The sequence below is a fragment of the Hypanus sabinus genome, chromosome 22 (genome assembly GCF_030144855.1).
Source record: "Hypanus sabinus isolate sHypSab1 chromosome 22, sHypSab1.hap1, whole genome shotgun sequence".
Classification (NCBI taxonomy): Eukaryota; Metazoa; Chordata; class Chondrichthyes; order Myliobatiformes; family Dasyatidae; genus Hypanus; species Hypanus sabinus.
In genome coordinates this window covers 40,917,893-40,923,892 of record NC_082727.1, presented here as the reverse complement: position 1 = coordinate 40,923,892, position 6,000 = coordinate 40,917,893, and positions in this window count along the sequence as shown.

Below are 6,000 nucleotides of genomic sequence, written 5' to 3'. Positions count from 1 at the left end.
CGTGTTTTACCAGCTGCGCCATCCTGACCATCCATCGTCCTGCCGACTTGGAATCTTCATCACGAATATTCTCAGATCTTTGATTTGGAAAGACTTCAATATAACTTACTTTATTTGTCAAGAGTTGTTCTAACGTAGGTGTGGATTAGGGTGCAAATGGGGAATTATGGACAAGTAAATTATGGAGTTTTCAGAGTGTTCATTCTTCAAATTGATTCCCATAACCAAATCTGACACTGCAACCAAATTTGTTCTTAAAAACGTTCAAATATTCATCTTAATGAAAAAGTTTAAAATATCCAAATATTGCTTGACATTCTTTTCATCAATATTTGCTTCAATGTTTTTTTTTCTGCACTGCTTTCAGTCTTACACTAGAAACCAAATTATTGATATCCCAGAAGACCAAAATTGGACTCACCAATGAGATCTGGTCATCTCCCCAACTTCCCTTTAAGAAGTCAATGTTTGGCTCCTTGGTTACGGTTTTGTTTTATAGTGACACCAACCATCTAGTCTCTGTCACTCCTGTACGCTAACTCATCACCACCTGTGATTTGACCAACCATAATGGTGGTGTTGGCAAATTTGTAAATGCTATTGTAGCTGTACTTGGTTATGTAGTTGTGGGTATAAAGAGTAGAGCAGTGGCCTAGGCACACAGCCTTGAGGTGCAAATCTGTTGATGACCAGTGAGAAGGAGATGTTGTGTCCAATCCATACTGATTGTTGTCTGCCATGAGAAAGTCACGGATTGAGTTGGAAAGCAAGGTACAGAGACTCAGGTCCTGAAACTTGGTGATAAATTTGATTGGGAAGATTGTGAGGAAGGGTGAACTGCAGTCAATGGATGGGAATCTGATCTATAAATTGGTCCAGATGGTTCAGAACCGAGTGGAGAGCCAGTCAAACAGATTCTGTTGTTGAATGATGTGGTTTTAGGCAAATTGAAGGGGATCTGAGGCAGGTGTTGATCCATGCCATTAGCCAGTCTCACAAAATAGTCACTGAGTCAGGTCACCATGCCCTTCTTGCTTACAGGTGGTAGAAATGCCCTTCTGAAGCAGATTGAAATCTTAGATTGGAGAAGGAAAATGTTGAAAATGTTCTTATATACAACTGTCAGTTGCTGTACACAGATCTTAGGCACTTGGCCAGGTACACTGTCTGGACCAGAGACTTTTCAAAGGTTCAGCCTCCTGAAAGATACTTTAAATCTGTCCTGGAGACTGAGATCACAGGTCATCAAGAGCTGTTGGGGCTTGGGTAGGAACGTCATTGTTCTCCCCTTCAAATGGCGTGTAAATGGCATTGAGCTCACCTGAAAGTGATGTCATTGCCATTTTATGCTACCCAGTTTTGCCTTGAGCTTAAGTGAGGAAGAGCAAGTTCTCCTTCCCCATTTAGGACCTATCAAGACAACCATTAACAGTATTTTTTAAACTAACCCTCGTTATCTTCTTTTATTTTACTTCAATATTGCCAGAGGACACCTTTTTAATTTTGCAATTTTTAATATTTTTCAATTTTCAAAATGCTCCTTGTGATGTTTTATCTTTGTTAATGTTCTTGGATGGATTAACACCACATACATGAGTTTGTAAAGTAGCATTCCTTCACGTACAAAACTCAAATGAATGCAGAGATAAACAGGTTAGCAGTGTTGTTTATAAAATGTTTTCCCAAAAGGAAATAAATGTTAACAATAGGTAGAAATTTGACCAAGTGAATTATCACCCCACATAATCCAGCGGCATTATTTAGTCTTGTTGTTTATCATTTTATATATATAGTAGGTACACATTGCAAAGTATTTCCGGGTAAATGCACCCTTATCAATATAGTTACCTGAAGACCCAGTGATGATTCCCTCTGCATGCTGCATAATCAAAAATAATACTGACTGTTAGGGAGTATTCTGGAGTTATGTGAATATAGCAGACATCAATTCAAACAAGAACCAGTCTTCAGGTCTTAATGCAAATTGTAAATTGCAAGCAGTAAATTTTAGTTAAAAGCACACCTTTGAAAATAAACAATACTGGCTCTAAGAGATATAGTTTGAAAATTAGTAACGATGGCATGTTTGCATATGCTCGCTCTCTCCACTTCTGCTCCACCTATAAGGACTGGTGTATGTTCCCAAGTCTTACCCTTTTTGAAGTCTGTTAGAGCAATTTTTGGGTTTAGCAGATTTAGCAAAGGACTTCAATCGCCAATCTTCAATTTTGAATATGGATTGTAGATTTAATTTAAAATGCAGCTCTGAACAATGGATTCTTATAAGCCTTGAATCCCAGTCCAGACAGACCAGGAAACAGGCACTTAACTGATTGTCTACATATGCATGAATCCAATTGCTTGGATATGACAATAATTAACACTTGTTGTGGGTGTGATGGTAGGAAAATCAGAACATTTTAATCTGTTACATATATAGTTCAAGTGGACATAATCAGTATGGATTTGCTTGAATTGTCCTGAACTTTGTTTGATCTACAGCATATAACTGTGTGGTAATGCTCGGTTAGCCAGACCTTTTTCCAACCAAAAGAGTCTCCATGTGATGCCAGCTGTATCTTGTTGTGTCGAATAAAGAGGCTGCTTCATAACTACCAGTACTTTTCTCCAGTGATTTCATTCACACAACAACGAAGTCCTCAATCACCTTTTGCTCTTACTGATGTTGAGTGCAAGGTTATTGCTGCAAGACCACTTGCTGCAAGATTCTGCCAACAATGGATCCTCAGCAAATTTATAGATGGCACTTGAGCTATACCTAGCCACACAGTCATGGGTGTAGAGAGAGTAGAGCACTGGGCTAAGCACACCTCCCTGAAGTGTGTCAGTGTTGACTGTTATTGGAGTATAAAAATATTATGAAGTATAAAACTTGTATTATTTGCTGTGTAACCAAAACTATGTAGTCAGCTTGCTATGCATGTACCCAAGATGAAATCCTAGGAAAGTAGAAGACAATGGTGTGTTAATATATGTTAATGAGAGGTAGCTAAGAGATGTAGTCAGCTTTGAAACTTGCTATTTGTTATGCATGTACCCAATTTAGCAAGAGAATGAAATATTAAGAATGTAGAAGTCAATGTTGTGTTAATGGAAAGTAGCTATAGAGATGTAGATTAGAACCTGATTAAGTCAGAAGTATTAAGAATGTAAACTTGCTATTTGCCAGAGAATGAAATCTTAGGAATGTAAAAGACAATGGTGTGTAAATGTGAGGTAGCTAAAGAGATGTAGGTTAGAACTGTATGTGTGAAACTAGACCAGGATTTCGCTATAAAAGATGCCATGTAGGAGGATTGGTGGGCAATCAGCGACTAGCTCAATGACTGTCTCAGCTTTGATTTGCAAATTTAAGTTTAACCCTTTTTGAAAGATCTTCTGCATCTCCTGGTCATTTGTGAGGCACGAAAAACCAGGACACTGTCAGCGAGGTGGAGGTGTTATTACCATCTACTACCCTGAGGTTCGTTTTCATGATTGACATTAGAACAAAAAAATACAACAGAATCAATGAAAAACTACACACAAACAGACTGACAAATAACCAATGTGCAAAGGAAGACTAAAGGCTGACTTATACTTGTGCATACGGGCTACGCCGCAGCCTATGCCGTAGCCCTGATTTTCACTTCTGCGTCGCTCTACGCCAGGAGTCGGCAACCTTTACCACTGAAAGAGCCATATGGACCCGCTTCCCACAGAAAAGAAAACACTGGGAGCCACAAAACCCGTTTGACATTTAAAATGAAATAACACTGCATACAATGTTTTTTTTTTGCCTTTATGCTGTGTATAAACAAACTATAATGTGTTGCATTTATGAAATCGATGAACTCCTGCAGAGCAAACGAAATTACATTTCTGCATGCAACAAAAACATTTTGAACTCCGAAAAAAAGACTTTGGGTTGAAGGTTACTACATCGTTAGCCTACCTTGGATCGAAAAATTAAAAGAAATCGCGCACTGGCGGGTGTCAGGCATTGGCAGTGGTGACGTATATTAATAGCGATAAAAAAAAACGTAGCGGTGTGCTACACGCAGCGCTAAAATAACGACACGGAGTGGGTAAACTGCAGTCAAAGATAACTTTATTCGAACTACACAGCCTTGCTTTTAAGCCTCTCTCAACCTGCCCCCCGTGGGCGCGGATGCTCCAAAAGACACGTACTCACAAACCCCCGTAGGCCATCACCCTTAGCCGGAACGCTGGCAAATTGTGAGCCGGTTCAGATGTGCCAGGAAATGGGTCACCACAACGTTTTATTTAGATTGTACAAGATCACCATAATCTTCAAATTTAGAATTACATTTCAAAAACTAACAAACTAACATAAAATACATTTTAATTAAATACTCATCATTTATTTTCCAAAGCCACAGGGAGCCGCAGCACAGAGTTGAAAGAGCCGAATGCGGCTCCGGAGCCGCAGATTGCCGACCACTGCTCTACGCTGTAGCGAGCATGTGTTGGTGTGCGCCAAAACGCTAGTTGGCGGTGGGGTTTCTGTGCCACTGAGCTTCTTCATGAGAGACATGGATGAGGAAATGCATTTCAAACATTTCTGCATGTCGGCAGGTAAATTTGACGATTTGGTTCATCTATTTCGTATTGGTTTAGCACAGCCTACAGACATGGCAGAGAAGAAGCAACCGAAAGTGTGCAGGAGGAAATGTGATGCTACCAAGTGGACCAATCACAGTTGTTGCGGTCTGCGTTGCCGCGACACATGAGTAACTTTACTGGAGAGGTGCACGTCACCCTACGGCATAGTACGGCGTAGCATACGCGATACCTGCGGCATAGATGCGACACACAAGTATAAATCAGCCTTTACTGTGCAAGTACAAATAAATAAATAATACTGAGCACATGAGTCCTTGAGAGTGAGTGTGCAGGTTGTAGAATCAGTTCAGTGCTGTGGTGAGTTAAATGAACCTGAAGCTTGTAGGCTCCTATCCTCCATCGTGAGAGCAGCAGCAAGAAGAGAAGACCACCCAGATGGCAGGTTCCTTGCTGATGGATGCTACATTCTTGCAATAGTGCTCTTTGTAGATGTGCTCAATGGTGGGGAGGACTTTTCTCGTGCTGGACTGGTCTCTATCCTCTACCTGGACTTGAGCATCTTAGGAGAATGGGCAAACAAGTGGCAGATGGAATACAATGCAGGGCTATGTATGGTTATATACTTTGCTAGAAGGAGTAAAGGTGCAATTTTCTAAATGGGGAGCAAGTTCAGAAATCAGAGGTGCAAATGGACTTGGAAGTCCTGGTACAGGATTCCTTAAAAGTTAACTTGCAAGTTGAGTTGGTAATAAAGAAGGCAAATGCAATGTAGAAACTAGAATATAAACCAAAGGTCTATTGCTGAAGCATTAAAAGGCATTGGTCAGTCCACATTTGAAGAATTGTGAGCAGTTTTTGTTGCCTAGAACCATAGAACATTACAGCACAGAAACAGGCCTTTTGGCCCTTCTTGGCTGTGCCCATACCATTTTTCTGCCTAGTCCCACTGACCTGCACCTGGGCCATATCCCTCCATACACCTCTCATCCATGTACCTGTCCAAGTTTTTCTTAAATGTTAAAAGTAAGCCCTTTACCACTTCATCTGGCAGTTCATTCCACACTCCCACCACTCTCTGTGTGAAGAAGCCCCCCCCCAATGTTCCCTTTAAACTTTTCCCCCTTCACTGTTAACCCATGTCCTCTGTTTTTTTTCTCCGCTAGCCTCAGTGGAAAAAACCTGCTTGCATTCACTCTACCTATACCCATCATAATTTCATAAACCTCAATCAAATCTCCCCTCATTCTTCTATGCTCCAGGGAATAAAGTCCTAACCTATTCAACCTTTCTCTGTAACTTAGTTTCTCAAGTCCCGGCAACATCCTTGTAAACCTTCTCTCCACTCTTTCAACTTTATTAATATCCTTACTGTAATTCGGTGACCCAAACTGGACACAATACTCCAAATTCAGC